Here is a 24,099-nt window from a genome sequence, read left to right as displayed (position 1 = left end):
CTAACATCGATCTGTTTATGATCTAAGCCTCATTCTATTTCTAGCATATAATAAAATATCTTAGTTTTCCAGGTGCTTTACATCCTTGACCTCACTTCATACTTTCAACAACCTCATGAACTGGGCAGAGATTTTTATGTTCCCCAATGTACATATGGGAAAACTGATGCTCAGAGAGGTTAAGTGATTTGTCCAAGGATTCGTCACTAGAAAGTAGTAGAGGAAGGATGCAAAACAGGTTTCTTTGAGGAAGAAGTGGAGACTTCTTTCCTTCCCTTCCTTTCCTTCCCTTCCTTCCCTTCCTTCCCTTCCTTCCCTCCCTTCCTTTCTTCTTCCTTCCTTCCTTCCTCTTTCTTTCCTTCTTTCTTTCTCTTTCTTTCTTTCTTTCCTTCTTTCTCTCTCTCTCTCTCTTTCTTTCTTTTTTGATGCAGTCTCACTCTGTTGCCAGGCTGAAGTGTAGTGGCACAATCTTGGCTCACTGGCTCACTGCAACCTCCGACTCATTGGTTCAAACCATTCTCTTGCCTCAGCCTCCTGAGTAGCTGGGGTTACAGGCACATGACAACACGCCCAGCTAATTTTTGTATTATTAGTAGAGATGGGGTTTCATCATGTTGGCCAGGATGGACTCAATCTCCGGACTTCGTGATCTATCCATCTTGGCCTCCCATAGAGCTGGGATTACAGGCGTGAGCCACCACTCCCAGCTGAGACTATTCTTATCATACCACCTGCCCTACCAGAAACAGACTCAGAGAGAAGATTCTGCAGTCTGTAAGACTGTGGTTTCAGTGGTAATGCCCAGCCAGGCGGCACCAAGCCCTGTCCCCAGCCCTAGACAGCATTTGTTGAAACAGGAACTGAGGCCCCTCTCAGGGAACTTGGGGAGTAGAATCAGGCTGTTCTGGATGACTGGAGGGTAGAGTCGAAGCTGGCTTGTCTGAGAGGAACAATTTGGCCACCTTCTGAGCCCTGGGCCCCCAGAGAGCTGAGGAGGAGAGTTAATGTCAGAGAGCTACTGTGTGTTCGAGTCCAGGGAGCAGCAGTCAGCTTCAGCCAGAGCCTGAAAAAAGAAAGAGATTATTAGCATTAAGGAAGAGAAGGCTGCAGTGGGACCTTGGCGTGGTCGTTTTGTCATGGGGACTGAGTTGAGCTCCTTCTCCCTGAATACATATTGTGAGCAAATTGACATAGTTTGCATGTGAGAGATTTAGGTTAGATGTCAAGGAGATCTTTCTGCCAGTAAGAGAGTTCAAGCTTTGGAACAGGGCTCAAGGGAGACCAGGGGCTGCCTTTGCTTGAGGACCTCCAAGAATAGGTCAAGATTCTCTGGGCTCTGGGGGCCTCATAGCAAGACGGCAGAGGCGGGGGAGGGGGGGTTGTATGAAATGACCTGGAAGCTTTCCTCCAGGTCAATAATGCCACATTCCCAAGCTTTTGGGTAGGAATCAAGTTCCTCTAGATTTAGCTATTTGACAGAGTCCAGGACGGGGATGGGGGGTGGGGTCTGATTTTATGTGCCAAAGTTAGAAGGAGTTTCTGCAACAACCCCTGGTCATTTTTGGCAGGTCCAAGATGTGGAGGGTGACTTAGGTGTGTGTGAGCAAGGTTCCAGAGGGAAGCACCTGCGGTGAATAAACCGTCTCATTCTAGGCGTTTGGGGTCGATCAAAGCTGGGCGGCTTCCTCTTTCCTAGCAAGTGAACTGCACCCAAATCCCTCCTTGTTTTGTTTCAGCTCCAAGGGAAACGATCGCGGCACATTCCCTTCCCCTCTCCAGATGTTGGCATGCGGGGCACCTTGTGGGCGACCCCGCCTGGACGGCTCCGCGGCTCCCAGGCGATCACCCTGGTGCCTGCCGCCTGGCCCGGGGGAGCCTGGTCTCTAATTAGGCCTGACCGCGTCCCCATTCCAGCGCTCCTGCAGATGGGAGGGAGCGCCAGGTTTCCCCGCCAGGGGCACCGAAATAGCCTTGTAGTCCCGCGGAGACAGCAGGCAGCCGTGGCTGACGCAGGACCAAGGCTTGGCAGGGAGCGCGCTGCTGTGGAAGGTCCTTGGGAAGCTGCGGCCGCCTCGGAGAGGGCGGGCGGGGGAGAGCGGGGCGGGGGCCGGGGGCCAGGGGCGGCCCCTCGGGCTGGGCCGGCAGAGCGGCCACTTCGCGTGCGGCCTCTGGAGCTCCAGCTGCGTCCCGCCACCACTGGCCGCTCGCACCACCCGCCTGTCTCGCACGCTAAGTAAGTAGACAGCTCCCCTAGCTGGATTCAGGGGGCTGGTGATGCCTCTGCCAGCCTAGTTGGGAACAGTGCATGTTTGTCACTAATTGGATAGTAGGTGTAAGTGTGTCAGTGGGAATGCTTGTGAAGGGGAGCTTGCGCCAGTGTGAGGGAGTGTGTCATCCCACATGAGGGAGTGTGTCATCCCACATGAGGATGGGATGTCCACATGTGGAATTTTCTAGCATGTGCCCCAGGGTGCGAGTGTCGGTGAACGAGTGTGTCAGAGTGTGTGGTGGCCTGGAGTGGGCCACAGGTGTTTGCCTGTGTGGCACCTGCTGCCCTGGGTAGACTGTATCTGTACCTGTGGAAATGCCTGTGTGTGTGGCAGGAAGCCCTCCAGGTGGGCTGAGCCAGTCCACATGTGGATGAGTGGATGTGCCAGTGTGAACTCAGGAAGGCAGAAGTTGGGGCTAGGGAGTGTTATCTGAACTCAGGCTTTCTAAGGTGACCTGACTTGTCCCAGCTGGGGTGTCTTCTCTGTGGGTCATTCAGCTTTGGTTTCTCAGGGCTTGGAGAAGGACAGAAGCTCAGAGCCCTCACACAACACTGGAGTGAATGTGGCTCTGACTGACCCCATCTGGCTAGACCAGGATCAGGGAGACAGCTTGGGAGACCCCACTCTTAAACCAGGAGAAGAGACAGGAGGCCAGGGGATGGGTAGACCATATGGCCATGGCCACCCACAAACACTCGCAGTGCACCCACGCTCACATGCTCAGCATACACACATTCCTGTCCATGTGCACCAGTCTTGCACACATTCTTCTCAGGATAGCCATGCAACCATTCACACTTTCAACATGTATACCTGTGGACAACGACATGTATGCAACATGCACCCACTTTGTTCAATGCATATGCACAAATGTATCCCTGGTGTGGCCCCACCCTCAGCCGCTAGCCTCCTTCCACTTTTGCCCCTTTTAACCTATATATTGTACCTCTGACAATGGGTCCGAGAAACTGGCCTCAGTGGGGAATATTTTAAGTCAGGGACTTTGGCTGTGGGGGGTCAGGGCAGATGGTGATATGGTGCCTTTGAGGGGTTCCATTTAATCTGAAACTGAGGCTGTCCATGGAGCTCAGCCAGAGAGCATCTTGTCCCTTAAGCTCTGGGACTTAGAAGCAGTGTTTGCCCTTTTAGAAGTGAAAACTTCCAAACACTGCCTTTGGAAGGCAAGCCAGGTCAGGCTGGGATCTGAGATGGAGCTCAGCGTATATAATTTGCCCCATGCTGTAGTTTATACTCTGGATTACACTTGCTGCAGAGAAGCAGTGACCCTTCTGGGCTGGGTCCCAAGGCAACCATTTGACAGGGAGAACAGTGAATTGAGCTGGGTCGATTCTTTCTTTTCTTTGGTTTCGTTCAACCCTACTTTGAGTCTCCCTCCCGCAGGCTGGTGGAGGGATGGCATTTGCTCTGCTCCTCTCCTTTCTTCCAGTGGTTATCTTTTTTTTCTGGACAGAATCTTCTCCATGACCTCCTCCCCCTGGTGACCACTGGGCACACACTATACGGCACTTGGAAGAGTAGATGCCCTAAAATACCGGCTAAGTGGTGGTGTTATTCTTCTTAGTAGAGCTTCTAGACCTGTCCCATCCTGGCTATTCTCTTCTGAATACTTCAGTGAGGTACTCAGACTAAATGTGCTCCTTCAGTTGGGAAGTTAGAAAGATGGTATTGAGCTTCCTTCCTTCTTTCCTTCCTTCCTTCCTTCCTCTGTCTCTCTCTTTCTCTTCTTTCTTTCTTTCTTTTTCTTTCTTTCTTTCCTTCCTTCCTTCCTTCTTTCCTTCTTTGATAGAGTCTCGCTCTATCACCCAGGCTGGAGTGCAGTGGCACAATCTCAGCTCATTGCAACCTCCGCCTCCCGGATTCAAGCGATTCTCCATCCTCAGCCCCCTGAGTAGCTGGGATTGTAGGCCCCCACCACCATGCCTGGCTAATTTTTATATTTTTAGTAGAGATGGGGTTTCTCCATGTTGACCAGGCTGGTCTTGAACTCCTGACCTCAGGTGATCTGCCTGCCTAGGCCTCCCAAACTGCCGGGATAACAGGTGTGAGCCACCATGCCTGGCCTGAGTTTCTTCTTTCTTAGTGTTTATGGTTTGGTCTAACGGGTGACTAAGCTCTCACCCACCAACTCCTCTAATATGCAGGAGAGCAAGTTGAGTTTAACCACTTTTTGAGGGGAATGCTGGGATCTATCTTCTCTTTGGCCTGATCCTACACCTGACCCTTGGGAGTGGTTAAAAAAGGGCAGGCTGTGGTCAGTCCAGCAGAATAAAGGTGGCAGGGGAAGGAATTATTTTTCCATTGTGCTTCCCTTGTCACTCTGGTTGCTGGGAAGCTTAGTCCATCATATGGCTCTGTTGTAATAACTATGTTAGTTGGAACCATTGCTTTGACTTCTAATTTCTGCTTTATCAACTTTATAGAATACATATTTTTAACTGTAAACTTCCACACCCTTTGTTGAAGGAAATCAGAACAAATAAATGAAAAACCAGCAATTAAGCATTCTATGGTCTCTGGGGATAGGAATCACACTGGATTTTCCTGGGACATCCTCAATTTCAAATATGTCATCTGGTTTTCAAACCATATGTCTCAATTTGGCTTCTGTACCTTTGAACTCTAATTGGTGACGATGTCTTGGAGGTTTTTTTCCTAGTAGCTCTGGGACATAATGCCCATCTCTGTGCTGGCTCAGACAAGGGGGATAGTTGAGAATGAATTGGGCCATTGATAAACACCCCCTGCTCCGAGTGTTTCAGCTGCCAGCTCTTCCCTGTCTCAAAAGCTCAAGTGTCTGGGTGCCCGAAGGAGTTTGACCCTTGCCCTAAGCCTGGCCCTGGCCCCACAGCCACCCCTTCCTCATGTGACCCTGCCCAACTCAGGGCTCTGCTGGGAGGTCTGTGTCTCTTGGATCTGAGCCCTCCCCCAGTGTGGAACACAACATCTCTGATCAGGGATGGCCCTTGTGGAACTGGAGCTTGGGATGGGGAGCTTCGACTTAGGAGTGTGGAGGAGCACATGAAGGGCTTTACTGCCTCCTTGCCTGGGTCTGTGAGGCTAAGTGGTCAGGGAATCATTTGTCACCTCTTATCTGCAGAGGTGCACCTCATCTGAATGCAGGGCAGGGTTCTAGCCACATTGCAAAGTTGCTGAAACTTCTAATTCACTCCAAGACAAATTATTTTATGCTGCCCAAGGCCATTCATGTTGGGAAAGGAGAAAGCTGGAGGGTAAAGCTTAGCAACAAAGAATGATTAGAATAACTCGAATGGTGGGCTTTTAGGCATTGCATTGAGGTCCTGCTTCTCAGTATGTCTTATGTCAACCAAGCTGGTGGCCATTGCCTGCCTTCAAGATGCATCCTCCCAGAAGCATTTGATCACAAGGTAGGAAAGAGGAAATCCCTTGTGGCCTGGTACTGAGTAATGTGCTGGTGGCTTGGTATGGGTGAGGTATTTGTTCCTTCCCAGATAAGTGTCATCTTAAAAAGGTAAGACTAAGACTGGAGCACATCTCTGCTGAATTTTCACACTATTTAGACTCTGATTGTTCCCTGGGCTTTAAGCTCAACCAAGTGAAAACAGGCTTAAAAGCCAGCAAGAGCATTGTGTGAGATAGTTAGGACTTCTGTGTAGGAAAGGTAACTCACAGTAACTCACTTTTATTTATTATCGACTACTGTCCAGCTTCCTTTCTAGGCTCTTTCCATCTTTTGTTTCATGAAACCTCTATACCAACTCTATGAAATAGTTAAGAGTATTTTAAATATAAGGAAACAGAAACACAGCAAGGCTAAACAACTAGCCCAAGGTCAGAGCTAGCAAAGATTCCTTTCCAGATCTGTCTAACTCCAGAGTGTGTAGTGAATGTCCACTGACCACGAGAGATGCCGGCAACTCCCTCATTTCAAAGGCTTTCAAAGCAGAAAAAACTACTCCTTTGGGCAAATTGGCGAATGAGGCTAAGGGCTTGGCTTCTCTGTCTGTCTCCAGGACCTCAACGTGATCAGCATCATTGGCCTTTCCAGCCTCAGCTGGAGACTGTTGCTGTGTGAGAAGCAGGGATTGAAGGGGTGGGAAAGACCTTCTGGGCTGTGCGGGGATCTCTCCCTCTGTCTTTCAAACCCCCACCAACATGCAGTGGGCAGTGTTGAACTTCTGTGACTTCACTTCTCCATGGAGCAACCTCTGTCCTGGGAACGAAGCCTCTGCCCAGACTCTGCGATCTGGCCGGTCTGATCTCCCCTCCCCCAGCTCCAGGGTCCCCTCAGTCCCAAGCTCTGGGGGAGTCTTGGATGCTTTGAGGATGTCTTGGGGCAGATCAGACTCTGTTTGGTGTGATGCAGTGTCTGTAGGCGTCAGCAGTTTGGCTGGGTAGTTGTGTATAGTGTTCAATTTCTGCTGGAGAAATGAAGGTTTTGTCTTACAAACCAAATATTCTGTGTTTGGAAACCATGTGAAATGTGGCCTGTGGTTGGAGGGTGTAAGCTACGTTGTGGGCCTGTGTGTGGTGCTGGATTTAAAGACACTGTTGAGGGACAGAACAATTGGCTCAGGCCATCTCACTTCTTTTGATGGAGGGTCAGAGGTGGGCAGTACATACTGGCAATGTGCGGAAAAGAGAGCACGGGCTTTGCAGCCAGACAGATCTGACTTGGAGCCTCAGTTTCCTCATCTGTAAAATGGGGTTCCTCATAAGGCAATGTGGTGCTAGAACTGGAAAGTTTATTTGAAATTCAGTGTCTGGCATAGAATAGGCAAACCGTAAAATGCAATATCCTTCTTTCTTATGCCACCCACTTTCTGTGAAAGAACACTGGACTAATTGGCACAAGATCTGGATTCCAGCTCTGACTCACCCTTGGGCACACTGTGTTATCTTGGGTTAAGTCACTTACCCTCTCTGAGCCTCCCTTTCCTGGTGCATAAAATGAGAGAACTCATTTCTCTCACTTCTCTGCATTTTCTGAGGATAATGAAAAAGACTAAAGTTAAGGGTTCTCTTGGAAGATCCAGAAAGTACAACCAAAACTGATTCATTTATTCATGCCTCAGTATTAATTGAGATCATTTGCTGTGCCAGGGTCTGTGCAAGGCGCTGGGGATAGTGGTAAGTAGGAATATCCCGGGCTTCAAGTAGCAATCAGACGTTATGGCAAGGCAGACTTGTAAACAAATAAAGGCCTGTCTGTGGGGCATGATCAAAGCAGGTACTAGAGGCACTAATGTAGCAGCAAGGAAGTGTTGTCTCCAACTGGGGCAGTCAGAGAGGCTTTCCTGAAAGTGTAAGTACTTGGTGTGGATCTTGAAAGATAACAGGAAGTTGCCAGGAAGAGGAGGACATTGTAGGTAGAGAGACCAGCACATGTGAGGGCACACAAGTGTTGCCTAACGTGGTAAGTTTGGGGAACTTTAAGCAGTTAGCATAACTGGAGCCTATGGTGTGGGTGGTCAGTAGTGTTGGGGATGAGATGGAAGATGTTACAAAGGGCTTTGTATGGAGTCGGGTCTGAGATGTTTAGACTTTTTGTCATATTTATGGGCAAGTACTGAGGTATTTTAAGAAGGGAGGGACATGGTTGGATATGGGCTCACTTATACATTCAACAAACATTTATTGAGTGCTTCCTATTTTTATGTCACTCTAAATTTTGACATATCAAATATAATAAAAATGTATAAGACTTATATAAGAAATCTCTCTTTATTCATGTCTCAACTGTTTACATGATCTTCCATTTACTTTATTACTTTCATTCTCTCCAATCATGCAAAAATATTTTTATTTGAATATATTTTTATTGTTTATATAACATATTCTACTGTATATTTTTATATTTATTTGATTATATATATGAATACATATGAAAATGTTTATATTTCTGATCAATTGAGGAGAAATTGGAGACATGATGCCTCTTTAGCCCCTATATAGTTAAGTATATATTTCCTTAAAAAGGATAATCTCTTACCACAGTGCAATTCGGTCCTAATAATGTCTTTATGGCTCCCTAATCTCCCTCACCTCAGTCAGGATCCAATCCATAGATTGCATTTAATTGTCATCTCTCTTTAGTATCCTCAAATCCAGAGCAGTTCTTCTGCTTTATTTATTTAGTTTTTGAACTTTATGTTTTTGAATAGCACAGGTCAGTTATTATGTGGAATATCTCTCAATTTGGTTATTGTTGATGGTTCTGCATGATTAGATTCAAGCAATGCATTAAGGGCAGGAATACAACTGCAGTGAGGTTATGTCCTCTCCGGTTTTCATATCAGCAAGCACATGATGTGGGGATTGTCCCAGTGCTGGTGATGGGAGCTTTTATCACTTGCTTAAGAATAATGTCTGCCAGTTTCTCCACTGAAAAATTATTATTTTTTGTCTCTGAAATTAATAAGTAATTTGTGGTGAGATACTTTTGAGACTGTGTATAACCTGTTCCTTATCAAACTTATACCCACTGATTTTATCATCGTTGATCATTTTGAATCAATTATTTCTTCCATATTTAGTAGCTGGCATTCTACTTTAAAAAAATCTTTTCCCCACTCCCTCCCTTCCTATCACTAGGGTTTCATGAATTCTTCATTTATTCAATGGGTTATAATCAATGATTATCTTTATTTTATTTCAGTGTTCACATTGTCCCAAACTTGATTAGTGGGAGGCTCTGCAAGCTGGCTTTCTTTGTTTTTGATGCATCCCCATGATTCTCTGTGCTCTTCCTTACTATTTACTATAGCAAGAAGTTACAGGCTCAGTTTCCTTACTTTGATACAGCCCTGGAATTAGCCATTTGTCTGAAGAGCCCTGGATCCTTTTAGTCAAAAATGGTATTTAGACACCAAGATTTAAAGGCTACCTGTGCTCCTTGTGATTGGTGTGTCATCGTTTATATGCTCTCTTAGCAAACAGAGTTAGGACATATATGTATATTTATTTCTCCAAATTAACCAATACAATACATTGTTACATGTTTTTAGAAGAAAAAACCCCAAAGACTGTGATAGAGAGTAATGGGGTAGGAATACTTTAGACTGGGTGGTTAGAAATGGCCTCTTTCAGGAGGCGATATTTAGACAGACAGCATGAGGTGGGTGAATGGATTATAAGAAGAAAGAGCCTGGAGATTGTTTTAATTATTCATACAGTAATTACTAGGGCCTGAACTAAGTTCGAATGAAGAGGAGGTAGAATCAATAGGACACAGTGACTAGTGAATGCAGAAAGTGAGGGAGATGAAGGAGTCTAAGGGACTCCCAGTTTGATGCCTCAAAGGCCTCTCCAACTCAACGTGTCCAAAACAGAATTTCTGTAGTTCTTCATCCTACTGAAACCTGGTCCTCTTCAGGTATTTTAGATTTCATTGAATGACTCCTTCGTCTGGGTAGCTGCGCAAGGCAGACCTGGCAGTCATCCTCAACACCTCTCTCCCTCAAAACCCATATCCAATCCGTCCCCATATCTTGTTGATATTAGCTTGTAAATATCTCTCAAATCTTTCACTTCTCTCCATCTCCACCAGCATCATCCTAGTTCATGGTACCATCTTCATGTTTCTGGGGTACCACAAGAGCCCTCTGGTCCCCCTATATCCACACTGGCTCCCATCCAATTTGTTCTCCACACAGCAGCCAGAGCGCATTTCAAAACGCAACTCTGTTCAATCATTTTCTTCCTTAAAAGTACGTTAGTTGCTTCCTATTGATCTTAAGATAAAGACCACACTCCTTAATAAGTCCTACAAGGTCTTGCTTGTCTGGCCCTGCTGCCCTCTCCTACATCTCCTTACCCAGCACTTCCTCCCTGGCTCTCCCTGCCACACTGGCCTCAGCTCAGTCTCAGTCCCTAGGGCTTGTTAGGCTCCCTCCCACCATAAGTCTTTGTATTTGCTGTTCCTCTGCTTAGAATGCTCGTTCTTCCTGACTCCACCTACTGAATTCCTGCTTTACTCTCAGTTCTCAGCTGAGTTGTCACTTTCATAATCTTCAGGACCAGGTCCAACCCCATTTTATAAAGTTTTAAAACGTGCCTCCTTCAAGCCTTTATCATAGTTTCAATTTTACATTTATTTATGTAATCATTAATGCTTACTTTCTCTATATGATGATGAGCTCTGTGAGGGTTGGAACCATGTCTGGTTTTGCTTGTTACTTTATCCTAGCAGGTATCATGGTACCATGTTACTGACACATGCCTCAAATATATGTTGAACCAATGAATGAGTAAAGATTTATCATCTGAGTAACCAGATAGATGATGGAACAATTCAGTGGAATAAAAATGAGAAGAGAAGTAGATTTGAGGAGGAAAATGATCATTCATTTTGGGACACCTGGCATTTGGGGTGCCTGCCAACCATGTCTGTCCCTCAGAGACCTTACCATCTTCTGTACAAATTAGGATGTCACTAAGGAGCTTTTGGGAGGCTGGTGACAGGTGACATCTAATTCCTGGATGATTCTAAGAAGGTCCCTGGAGGAGGTGGCTAAGTCACAAGTGGCATCCCTGAGCTGTGGCTTCTCTATCTATCCTTATCTCTGGTTTGTAGAGCATACAGGAGATAGAAGGGGTTCCCAGGTGGTCCTGACTTGGCTCCTTGGGGACTTGTATAAAATATCTTTACAATCCTATGGAAGACTCCTTCGAACAAATGATTCACATTTGTCAGGAGCTGTCAACTTCCTTTCTACCTCTAACACTGCACTAGACATACGCTTAAAGGAGAATACAGAAAGTGGGTCTTACTAAGCCCAGTGAGCCATCCTTTCAAAGATGTCATCAGCACTAGGACAGAACAGCCCATTCCATCCCTCTGACTCACTTACTCTTACATTCCTCACTCACTCATTCAACTTTCTATCTCATCTTGTTCATTCAGTCCCTTACCCACACACCCATCTGTAACCCACCTATCCTTCCATGAACAAGAGTTTATGTTGGATTTATAGCAGGACTCAAGACTAATACATTATCTTCAGCCCCACTCCTGTATCCCTCTTTTCTATGGTCCTCACAGCTCAGAATCCCAGGCGAGGAGACTGTCAGGGGTTGGGGAGATGTCACTGTGCTGGTCTAGGGCTGGGCTGGGTATGATTGCAGGGTGTCAGCAGGAAGTGTGGGAGACCAGAAGTGGCCACACTGATTACTCCTCTTGGCTCACTGTCTGCTTTTCTGGCTTCCCCTCTTTCATTGGTGATGAGCAATTAGAGATTAGGCTCCTTATTCAGGTAGATGTAAGATAGACTGGGCTTCGCAGAGGTGTTAGGGGGCTCTGGCCTTAAGGGGAAATAGGAACACAGCTCCCCATGAGCCCTACGGTGGAAAAGGTGATACTTTTGTTTTCTTCTTCATTTTAGACTACGATTGCACTTTAGCCCTGTGGAATTTGCAGAGAGGCTGGGGGAGGGTGGGAGAGCAGGATTTTAAAATGTGGCATTTAGAAACCAGGCAGTAGACTAATCCTGCCCCCATCCCCATAGAAGCTGCTCTTTCAGTTCTCTTAGGCTTGTCATTTACAAAGAGCTCCCTAGAATGTGTGCTGTCCATCTGCTTTGGCGGCTGACAGGGCTGGAATTGAGCAGGCATAGGACAATGACAGCCACATTAGATAACAGCATCTTGGAAAAATGCCTGAAGGTTGCAAGGGTCTAAGTTACAGACTCATTTGCTCATTCCCTCCCTCACGAATTCATTCATTTATCTACTTAGCACCTACCTAGTAGGTGCCATGTTTAAGTCTCAGCCCTAGAGATATGACAGTGAGCAAAGCACATATTTCATACCCTTGGAGGATTTGGTTTGGGAAGACAGACAGTAAACAGGGTACTATACACCATACAAAGTGTGAATACCATGGAGAAATACCGAGAATAATAACGGAGTTCCAAGGGTGGGAGGTGGTTTATATATTTATACAGGGTCAGGAGGTTTTCTCTGATAAGCAGGCATTTAAGCAGAGGCCAGGAGGAAGCTATGTGAATACTTGTTGGAAGAGAAGCCAAATAAAGAGAAGAGTAAGTGCAAAGTCCCTGAGGCATGCTTGAGAAAGAGCCTGCCGGTCCATATGATTGGAGTTAAGTGAGGGATGGGGAGAGTTGAAGGAGTTGAGATCAATGCAATAATGGTTGCCAGCTCATGAAGGCTCTTGTGGGTTATTTGAAGAACCTTGGCTTTTAATATGAGTGGTATAGTGAACATTGAAAAATTTTGAAGAGAGAAATGACATGCTATAGCTGCTATGAAAATAGTAGATTGTTACTGGGAGGAGAAATGAATTAGAAGCCTATTATAGTGACTTAGGTGAGAGATGATGGTGGCTAGGACCAAGGTCCACTTATTCATTCATTTATCCTTCATTTCATTTTCTATTCTACAGATGTCTCTGTAACCCTGCCTACATATGAGGCCCCTTAGCACTTTGCATCCATTCCTCTGTCTGACCCGCTCCCGTGATCTATCCAGCTATCCTCATTGCTTTCAATAAGTCTTTACCTGCTACTTGGAGAGCGTTGTGCCAGATGCTGGCTAATATGGGCATATTCTTGTGGGACTTTGGCCCTCTCAGGGAGACAAGATGCACCCATAGGAGATCACCAGTCAGCTACAAAACCAAGCAAGTCTCTCGGGCTCAGGATGAATGGTGTCAACACTTCAGTGTTTTAGGAGCCCTGTGGGCTGGAGGTCAGAGTAAGCTTCTGGGTGGAAGCCACATTTAAGCTGAGTCTTGACAGATGGGGAGGGCAAGTCAGTTCTAAAGAATAACGGGAAAGTTGCTCTGAAGCTTGAATGTAAGGGACATGTTGGGGAATACTGGGTGGTAATGCTAAAAAGAGGTGGCATGGGCTGGAAACAGGGTCTGGAGAGGAAAAAGCACCAGGCTAAGGAGTTCACATCTGAGTTGAGAGAGTTTGGGGAGACACAGGTTTTCAAGGAGATTTTACAATGAGAGCTATGTTTTAAGAAGCTGAAACTAAAATCAGATGGAGGAATAATAGGCTGGGGACTCAGAGAGCAAGAAGACAATGGCCTTGTGTGAACCTGCTTGGCCTTTAGGCCAGCAGGAATGCTGAGGCTAGGAGGACTTCTGGGGCAGCTCTTAGATGCAATGATATGGGGCTTTATGGCTAATACAAACAGCAGGATATGGTAGTGGCAGTTCCTGGGACAAACCCTACATGTCTCCTATAACTGGAAGCCACCTTTGAGCAAAGAACACAGAGAAGCCTGGGTTCTGGGAAGAGCAAGCTGGAGAAAAATGTTCAGGTCTGGGCTCTGGCCATGAATGACTCTTTTAGAAGCTTCTGGGGTCATTGGATTGTAGGAACATTAGATTCAGAGCAGGAGCTCATCTAATTCAGTCCTCTATTCTTATAGATGGGAAACTGGAGGCGCACAGAAGGGGCATATATTGTCTAAGGCACTATAGAACACTTGTTTCAGAGAAAGGTCAAGCATGTCATTGAACTCATGCTGGAGGAATTTCTATGTTTTATTTAATTATTCATTTACATATCTCTTTCAATGGGAAATAAAATTCTAAGAAGAAGAAAATTGTTCTGTTCATCTCTTCTCTCATCTAGCTGGGGCTTGATATAGAGCAGACGCTCTGCCTGACCCCCAGGACCAACTGTCTCCCCTCTTGACCCAGACAAAAGCAGGGTGTTAGGCTTGTCTCAGAGCTGGCCAGATGTGGAATCAGAAAGAGCTGCCTGTGGATGGGGATAGAGCCTGACTCTGGATCCCTTATATATTCGTGAGGCTTGGCCTGTGACCAGTTTCTATCTCAGCTATGTCCTTGGTGACATCTCACTGGTGGCCATGATCATGGCTGTTGCCATGAAGGGGCCTGCTGAGAGAGAGGAGAGGGAGGTTTTGGTGTGGCGAGGGGATATCTTGTGCCTGAGGCCACTGCAAGAGGAAAAAGCCTCTGCCCAGCTGGAAAGAGAACAGCCCACAGGGAGATTAACAGCCTCAGATGGGTACCTAGGATACATATTTGGAGCTTAAGGCCAGTGCTTGGTCTGGCCTGAGGCTCCTTCTGCAGGAATTTCACCAAACTGACATATTTGTTTTCTTGCTGTCCTAAGAAGCTTAAATCCACTTTAAGAACAGCCTCTCCGTGCAGTCTGCAAAAGTCTATGGTTTAACATCAACAAGATTTCAAACCGAAGTGTCTTTTGATGCACCTCCATCCCTGCATTTAGGATCCTAGTGGGGAGGGCTGAAGCTGGAGATTTCTTGAAAAGTCAGAGGGATTTGGGCCATAGATCCTGCCAACCTAGGCACCAGGGTTCGTGTCAATGCTGGATGAGTAATTGGTTCTTAAGCTCTTGGTCAGCATCCTGTCCTGTTTGTCTTGTGCTGTATACTTGGCAGAGGGCTTCCACATGGAGAGGAGTGAGTTATACTTGTGAGCAAGCTTACTTGTAGGCACAGGAAAATAAGTACTCCCTCACTGTGTTCCACGTTCCTCAGTGAATATCCTGGGGAGGCAGTGGTGTTTTCTTCAGTTGTGGGGTCATTATGCCCTTTGGGGTAGCAATCATGGATCAAGCAAGGTGGATGGAACTTGGTTATGGGTGAAATTCTAGAAGGAGACTAGAAAGAACTTGAGTTCACAACATAGCAAAACCCCGTATCTACTAAAAATACAAAAATTAACTGGGTGTGGAGGTGTGCACCTGTAATCCCAGCTACTGGGGAGGCTGAGGCAGGAGAATCGCTTGAACCAGGGAGGCAGAGCTTGTAGTGAGCCGAGATCATGCCATTGCACTCCAGCCTGGGCGACAGGGCGAGACTCCATCTCAAAAAAAAAAAAAAGGAAACAAAGAACTTGAGTTCTAATCTGGGTTCTACCACAAATTTGCTGTGTGACTTGGATAAGTCATTTATCCTCTCTGGGCCTCAATTTCCTTTTGTGCAAAGTACAGAGTTGAAAAAAAAACATTTCTGAGAGCCTTTTTTGTATAACATTCCAGATCTCTTGCTTACATTATGCCAATAGGAATTTTGGTTAGGACCCTGTCTTCTGGATTTCTGTCCCGACCAAGGGCTGATTTTTTACTTTGCCTGAATTATACCTTTCACTCCTTTGGTCTTTTAAGAGATTTATTTATTTTTTTCCACAGACCATATTGCCTAACAAAATCCCTCCTATTTTCATGGAATCATATGGGGATACAAAGTGGTGTCATAATGTCATATCCATTATTATATTTTAGTTTTTACAACAAATGTGCCAGGTAATCAAATATATATTATTATCCCCAGTTTGCAAATGAGAAAAGAGGCCAAGAGAAGTTAAGTAACTTGACTAAGCTTATGCAGTTAGTTACTGGCAGAGCTTGGGCTAGGCTGAAGGTTTCTTGGCTGCTAGTCTGTGTTTGGTTGTATCACTTTTTGGACTTGGAAGGGGCATCATAAGGACTGCATGGGATAGGGCTTGTGGGATTCACCAGGTGACAGAATTATCAGGATGAGAGCACCTGCCACCACATACCTGTACCATGTAAGGTTGAAAAGTTCTTAGCCTGGGGCAGCCCTTACCCACCTGGACCCAGAGGTGAGGGGGTAGGCTGGCCCCTGCACCCAGCTATGCAAAGATTAGGGCTGCAGAAAGCCCTCTGTGGCAGCTTTTACTGACAATCCAGCCCTGCTGTCTGCTGTGTTAGCAGGGTGGTGGGTATCTGGCCAGTGCCTCTTAGTTAACCTTCCCTTCTTCATTTTAAGAAGCTTCTTTATCTGCTTGGTCCTGGAGCTAGGCTGGCTCTTTCTGGCTGCAGAAAGGGGCTTTTAAAGTAACCCTCTTAGTTTATTTCTCTCTGGGCCAATCCAGCCAGATCTTTGCTTGGGGCAAGAGGGAACCTCAAGGGTAGAAGTATGTGAGCAAGAAGGAGCTCTCCCCTCACATACCAGTCAAGAACGACTGGACATTTTCTGCCTCCCCAACCCCATTCACTTTGTATTTGTAATTTGGGATCTGTGTGTGAGAGGTCTGAATAGGTTGCCCCCCATCTTCCCCTCCTTTCTCATTAATCAAGTTTCCATATTTTCTTGGGTCTATTTAGGGGCTTGCTGTTCTGTTCTCTATGTTTATTCCAGGGTCAATATCCCATTGTATTTATTAGTTTTTAAAAAGTCTTATTATCTGGCAGGAAAAGTCTCTCCAATTTTTTTCAGAAATATTTTGGCTACACATTTCAGATTCAACTTGTCAAGTTCTAGAAAAAAATCCTATAGGGAGCTGATTGGAATTGGACTGAATATTTAGATCAGTTTATGGTGAATTAACATTTCCCTATCATATATATGGTATTTCATATGCATGAATTATCTATTAACTTATCTTGGCCTTCTTTAATATCATTTAATAATGTTTTACAGTTTTCTCGAGAAGGGACTTGCACATGCTAAGGTTCATTTCTATGGCCCTTACATATTTTTGTTGCTTTGTTAATGACCTCTCTTCTAAATTTTACTCTGTTTATGCTGGTATCTAGAACTACACTTGACTTTTGAATATTCATTTCTGACCAACTTTCTAAAACCTTATATCAATTAAAAGAATTTTTTTGTAGATACCCTTAGATTTTCTACATACAGAATGAGGATGAATTGCTACTTCATATGTTTTCGTAAGAATTAGGGAAAGGTACCGTGTCTGCAGGGACACAGACCCATGGACACCTGGCTTGCCAAGTGAACTGCAGATCTGTGCCTGGTGGACCCAGCCCTGTGTTGGGGTGGCTGGATGAACACAACAGAGGCCAGATTCAGACTTCTCGCTCTTCTGGCTGTGTGCTGTTATGCACAGGCAGATGTGGCTGCCTGTGGAAAACCACATCAGCTGCAAATAATGACAGTTTTGTTTCTTCCCATTCTAATACATTTTCTTTCTTTCTATACTAGCTAAGATCTCTAGCACTATAATGAGAAGAAATTGTTGAGAACTGGACATCTTTATTTTGTTTCTGATCTCACAGGAAATGCTTTCATTCAACATGTCATCAAGTATATTTCTTGTTGTATATATTTTTCTTGGTAGATGCCCTATAATCAGTTTAAGAGATGTCTCTTCTATTTCTAGTTTGCTAAAATATTTTATGAATAGCTGTAGAATTTTATCAAATTATTATTCTTCATCTGTTGAGATGGCCGTAAGGTTTTTTCCTTCTTTATGTAGTGAGTTTCACTGATCTGTTTTCTAATGTTAAAATAACCATGTATTTTTAGGCTAGATCCAACTTAGCCATGATATACAATCCTTTTCACATATAGTGGATTTTGCTTGCTAGTATTTTGTTTAGCATATTTTCATCTATGTTTCTATATGAGATTGGCTTGTATATTTCTTTTCTTGTGTTGTTCTTGTTCAATTTTAGTATCGAAGTTATTTCAGCCTTATACAATCAATTGAAGTGTGTTTTCTCTTTTCCTATTCTGTGGTAGAGTTTGGTTATTTTTCCTTTGAATGATATAAACTCATGCTTCTCTGGGCTTGGTGTTTTCCTTACGGGCAGATTTTCAACTATTGATGAATTCTTTCAGTGGTTATAGATCTATTTTTTCTTGAGTCAATTTTGGTAAATTGTATTTTCTAAGAATTTATCTAACTTATTTATGTTTTAATGACATTGCATAATATTCTCTTATCTCTGCTGCATCTGTAGAAATAAACCTCTTTTATTGCTAATATCATTTATTCGTTTCCTCTTTTTTCTGATTTTTTTCCAGATCTTGTCAGCAGTTTGTCTATTTTATGTTTTCAAAAACCAACTTTAGTCATTTTGTTTATGTTTATGTTTTGTTTTATATTTTGATTTGTGTTTTATTTAATGTTTGTTCCTATCTTAATTATTTTCCTTCTGATACTTTCTTTAGAATTATTTTCCTCTTCTTTTTAAAGTTTCTTAAGTTGGAGATTATTATGTTGGAGAAGTTGGAGATTCTTTGAATTTTCAGATTTTTTTCTAATTTAAGTATTTAAGTCTGTAATTTTTGTTCTCAGTTCTATTTTATCTATATACTACATGATTTTGAATATGTCTATTTTCATCATCATTCAGGTTTATTTTCTAATTTCTGCTGTAATTTCTTCTTTGACCTATTGCTTGTATGTTTAAAAATATACAACTGTATGGGGTATTTATGTTGGGGTAGAGATTGCAACCCCAGTGTCAATCTTTTGAAATTTGTTGAGGCTTGCTTTAAGGACTAGAAAGTAGTCGATTAAAAAAAAAAGAATGATTCATGAGTGCTTGAAAATAATGTGTATTCTGGGTGTCCTATTCATGAACATTAATTCTAACTTAAATGTGCCATTCAAATATCCTATATCCTTACTGATCATTTTGCTGCTTGATCTATCAATCAATGACAGAATTGTGTTGAAATGTATGTGATTCAGGACTAGTTCATTTCTCCTTGAAGTTTTATCCATTTTACTTTGCATATCTTAAGACTATGCTATTAGGTATATCCTCATTATTATATTTTCTTAATGGGCTGAACTTTTAATTTTTATATAGTGAATCTCTTCATTGCCTTAAAGTTTGTTTTGTATTATATAAATACATTAGCATCAGATTTCTTTAGGGAAGTATTTTTATGGTATATCTTTTGTGGCCTTTAACTTTAAGCTATTTTAGGTCTTTTTGTTTTAGGGATATTTCTTGTAGCTAGCACATACCATGCACAACTTCCAGCCCCCTCCATGTAATCCACCCTTAGTAATCTCTGCTTATAACTGGATAGTTTAGCTCATTTCCCCTTAATGTGATTACTATTACACATTGATATTCCCTTCTACATACTTTCTTTCTTTGTTTGGATTAATTTTAAAATTTATTACTCATTTATTTTTTCCTCCTCTACATAGTTGGAGGGAATTGTCTCTTTCTCTATGTCTGTTCTTTTAGTTAATTACTTTAGATATTATAGCATTAATAATAACCTAAAAAGCCTAAATTTAATTTACATCTCTATTTTTCTTCCCCCAAAATAGAACCTTGGAGCACTTTAAACAGCTTTAGTCACATTCTTCTAAATTCTATACAATATTTTAGATTCATCATTTCTTATCTCAAAAACGAGGGATTACAATTGTTTCTTTTTTCTTTATTTGGAGGCAGGGTCTTGCTCTGTTGCCCAAGATGGAGTACAGTGGGGCAATCACAGCTCACTGCAGCCTCAACCTCCTGTGCTCAAATGATCCTCCCACCTCAGCCTCCTGAGTAGCTGAAAACACAGTTAGGATTCACTGCACTCGGCTAACTTTTTAAATTTTTGTAGAGATGGGGCCTGCACTATGTTGCCCAGGCTGATCTTGAACTCTTGGGCTTAAGTGATCCTCCTGCCTCAGCTTTCCTAAGTACTGGAATTACAGGCATGAGTCAACGTGCCCGGCCCTGTAATTGTTTCTTAGTTAAAGTTTCTTTGGATTTACCCACAGTTTCAAGCAAGTTTGCTCATCATTCTTTCTTGTATCTCAAACCTTCCATATGATATTACATTCTTTCTGCCTGAAGCAAATCCTTCAGAATTTCCTTTAGTGTGGGATTTTTGGTTGTCTGAGAATGCTTATATTTCATACTTATTCTTGAAAGATAATTTCTATGGATATAGAATTTTGGGACAATTATTTTCTGGCATAATATATTTTCCTGTTGTCTGCTGAGTTTCATCATTGTTATTAAGTGGTCATCTGTCAATCTAGTTTCCTTTTTCCTTTGATTGTTTTCAAAATCTTTTGTCTTTAGTGCTCATTAATATTATGAGTTGTCTAGGGTGTGTATGTATATGTTTTGTATTTATCTTGCTGGGGATTCATTGGGATTTCTGAATTTGAATGTTGTTTTGTCTTTCAAAAAATCTGGGGAACTGAAATTTCAGCCATTGAGTCTTTGAATATCACCATTTCCCCCATTCTGTCTCTTAACTTTCTTTGCAAATATGATGAAATGCTTGTTAGATCCCATCACTCTATATTTCTTAGCTTTAGTTCTCTCATATTTTTTCTCTCTTTGTCTCTCTGGACTGTATCTTGGTTAAGTTCTTTTGTTCTATCTTTTAGTATACCAATCCATTTTTTAGCTGTGATTAATCTGCCCAGTGAGTTTTTCATTTTAATTATTGTGTTTTAATGTAGAAGAGTTCTATTTGGTTCTTTCTCAAATTTTCTTGGCCATATTTTATAGACTTTGTTCTTTGAAAATATTTCCATGACTCTCTTTTATTTCTTGAAACTAAATTCTCTAATCAAGTCCCCTGTCCCCACAACAGATAATGTAAATTCAGGCCACAAGCCTATCTGAGGCCCATATTGTGGTCATTAATTCTCAACTCTCATTGTTGACAATGTTGATATAGATGGTTTATTTTCCATTTACTCTTTTATTTTATTTTATTTATTATTATTATTATTATTATTATTATACTCTAGGTTTTATGGTACATGTGTGCAATGTGCAGGTAAGTTTAAACTGAGTTTCTGGTTTTCTGGATCCCTATTTGATTCCTCCCCTTGGGAAGTTCCTAGGCTTTATCACATGTCTCCTTGCCCTGTACACATAGGAAACAGAAGTCCAGAGAATACAACATTCAACAGATGTTCTCAGGAAAAACAAAACAAAACAACAACAAAAAACTCCCTTCAACTCTTGCTTAGGTTTCCTGGTTCTTCTTTTGCTTTACTTTTGGCCTCTCCAGATTTTTTACACTTTTGCCAGCTCAGTAACATATTTAAAAAACATTAAAAGCATCATTATTCATCCTTTAAAATTGTTCTTATGGAGAAGTATTTAAAGTATCTGGGCTACCATATTGTTGGAGATAACAAGCTTGTATGAGTTTTCTTTATAAGGAGAAGGATTGTCAATTAAAAAGCAGGTGCTAAAAATAGTGGCTTGATATTCCTCTCTAAAAGAGAAGGTAGAGTCTTCACCCTCACCCAGCATATTAACTGTGTACCTTACCAAATTATTGAGCCTCTCTGGGTCACCATTTCCACTTTTTAAAATGGGGATAATAGTAGTACTGATTATTTTGGACATTTGGAGGAATACGTGAAGTTATTTATGTAAGACACTTAGAAGGGTTCTTGGCACATAGTTAAGTGCCTAATACCATATTTCATTGGATTTAAGATGCTATATATTGTAAGATCCCTGTTACTTCATGAAAAAGCAAATATGGTTCCAATTAAATGATGACACAATGCCAAGATGCCATTGACTGAAACATACATCCCAATTTTGGTTGTTAAAATATGAAAAAAAGATATCTTAGAGTGACCTGACTATAGTAAATTTTAGCTATTATTACAAATAGATGCATATGAGCAAAGAAGGCAGTGGTTGAGAAACTGAATCTTAGTCTCAGAATTGATAGAACTTAAATGTTTGTAGGTATTTACTCCATTCCACCATGATCCCATTAATTTTTGGACTCTGGCTGTATTGTGCACGAGTTTACTTCTTTGTCCAGAGGGCTGTCATTAGACAAACAAAATATTCCACCATCTCTTCCAGGACTGAGGAAGAAGCGACTTCCATGTGTGTAGCATATTCATAGGTGCCTTATATATAGCATTTACTTTAGTTCTCACAATTAGTCTCATTAATTAAGACTAGTTGCTATGACCCCCCAATATTAGTGGCTTAACATGTTGTTTATTTCTTGCTTACCCCACAGATTGATGTGGATTAGGTGGCTCTACTCCAAGCTGCGAGTCAAGTCTCATCTTCCTCCTTTATTTATTTATTTATTTTGCTTTGCCATATTGTGGCTTTCAGATTGCTTTGGCGTCACTCAACAGGTAGAAAGGGGAAGAGAGAGGGAGCATCAAGAAGGTACACCTTCTATTATAATATAATTTAAAATTCTTTTTTAAGACCTTACCACTTTCTTTATTCCTATTTGGAGGTAGAAATTAGTGTAAGTTAGGGTGTTTGAAGAGACCTGCCAAATGAGGTGGGATTAGAGATGAGTCCTGAGGCATTGGAATTACTTGGAGATAGAAAAGAGAATTGAGAGATTTCAGTCAGGATGTGCTGGGGTGCCATGACCAATGCATAGAATTGTAGAAGTGCAAAATGTTTTTGGAGCATCATAGAACACTCTGTTGGTGGAAAGATTAACATTTATTGGGCTCCTACTCTGTGTTAGACACTGTGCAAAGCACTAGACCTAAACAAGTCTTGATAAAATAGTATTCTGCAAACGGATTGTTTTTCATGTTTGATCCATTCTGTGCCCCAGATAGATGTGGATCATGTGGCCCAGGTACCTTATACCCCCTGTTTCCAAACATAAAGAATTCTTTAACTGAAGATGTTATGACAATGACAACAGGATTTACTGAGAATGACTATGTTGTGCTCACACTCTGGGATATTCTTTTATATACAGTGGTTGTAGAATAGGTGATGGTTCTGTTTTTTGTCCCTTTTTGTTAATGAGCTGGTGAGAACTCTTCACCCCCGTGGCCGAGCCAAGGTTTTGGTTCAGTCTGGATTCTCCTTTGAATGTCCTACACTACTTTGGTCCCATAGGATGTGAGCTGTGATATTAATTGTTTCTTCTGGGTCACTTTTACTAATCACAGAAAATGTCTTAGTGTTTTTGTCTGTGTTTATTCAAAACATGGTTTATTTCTTAGTCCATTTTGTGCTGCTATAACAGAATGTATAATAGAATGGCACAGACTGGCTAGTTTATAGTGAATAGAAATTTATTGGCTTACAGTTCTGCAGGCTGAGAAGTCCAATATCAAGATGTCCATGGGTTTAGTATCTAATGAAGCCGTTCTCTTCTTCCATGATGATGCCTTGCATGCTGTGCTCTTTGGGGGAAGGAACACTAGATGCTCACATGACAGAGGTAGAAGGGCCAAGAAAGTGAATCCACTTATGTAAGGCCTTTTTCTAATGGTATTAATTCATTCATGAGGGCTCTGCTCTCATGACTTACAGGCATATCTTGGAGATATTGCACATTCAATCCCAGACCACTGCAATAAAGCCAATATTACAATAAAGAGAGTTACACAAATTATTACATTTCCCACTGCATATAAAAGTTATGTTTATACTATACTGTAGTATATTAAGTGTGAAATAAAATTATGTCTATGTCTAAAAACAATGTACATATATAATTAAAAATACTTTATTGCTGAAATGCTAATGATCATCTGAAGCTTCAGCAAGTCATAATCTTTTTGCTGGTGGAGAGTCTTGCCCGATGTTGATGTCTGCTGACTAATCAGGTAGTGGTTGCTAAGGTTGGGGTTGCTGTGGCAATTTCTTAAAATAAGGCAACAGTAAAGTTTGCCACATCAATTGACTCTTCTTTTTATGAAAAATTTCTCAGTGGTATGCAGTGTTTGATAGCATTTTACCCATAGTAAAACTTCTTTCAAAATTGGAGTTAATCCTCTCAAATCCTGCCACTGCTGTATTAACTAAATTTATGCTATGTTCTAAATATTGTCTCTTCACTAGGAGTAGATTACATCTCAACAAACTTCTTTCTTTGCTCATCCATAAGAAGCAACTCCTCATCCATTTAGTTTTGTCATGAGATTGCAGCAATTCAGTCACATCTTCAGGCTCCACATCTAATTCTAGTTTTCTTGCTGTTTTTAACTACATCTGCAGTTGCTTCCACCACTGAAGTTTTGAACCTCTCAAAGTCATCCATGAGGATTGGAATCAACTTCTTCCAAATTCCTGTTAATATTGATATTTTGACCACCTCCCATGAATCATGAATGTTCTTAATGACATCTAGAATGGTAATTGCT

At 42.3% G+C, this 24,099-nt stretch overlaps 1 protein-coding gene across 3 annotated transcripts in view; it reads left to right on the top strand.

Moving 5' to 3' along the window:
* Window positions 1-24,099, top strand: part of INSC (INSC spindle orientation adaptor protein) — a 137,209-nt gene that overhangs the window by 1,274 nt on the left and 111,836 nt on the right. The gene's annotated exons all lie outside the window — the stretch shown is intronic.

This window comes from Pongo abelii, chromosome 9 (assembly GCF_028885655.2).
Source record: "Pongo abelii isolate AG06213 chromosome 9, NHGRI_mPonAbe1-v2.0_pri, whole genome shotgun sequence".
NCBI lineage: Eukaryota > Metazoa > Chordata > Mammalia > Primates > Hominidae > Pongo > Pongo abelii.
The sequence above is the reverse complement of the archived record's forward strand: the minus strand, read 5'-3'. Positions and strand labels throughout refer to the sequence as shown.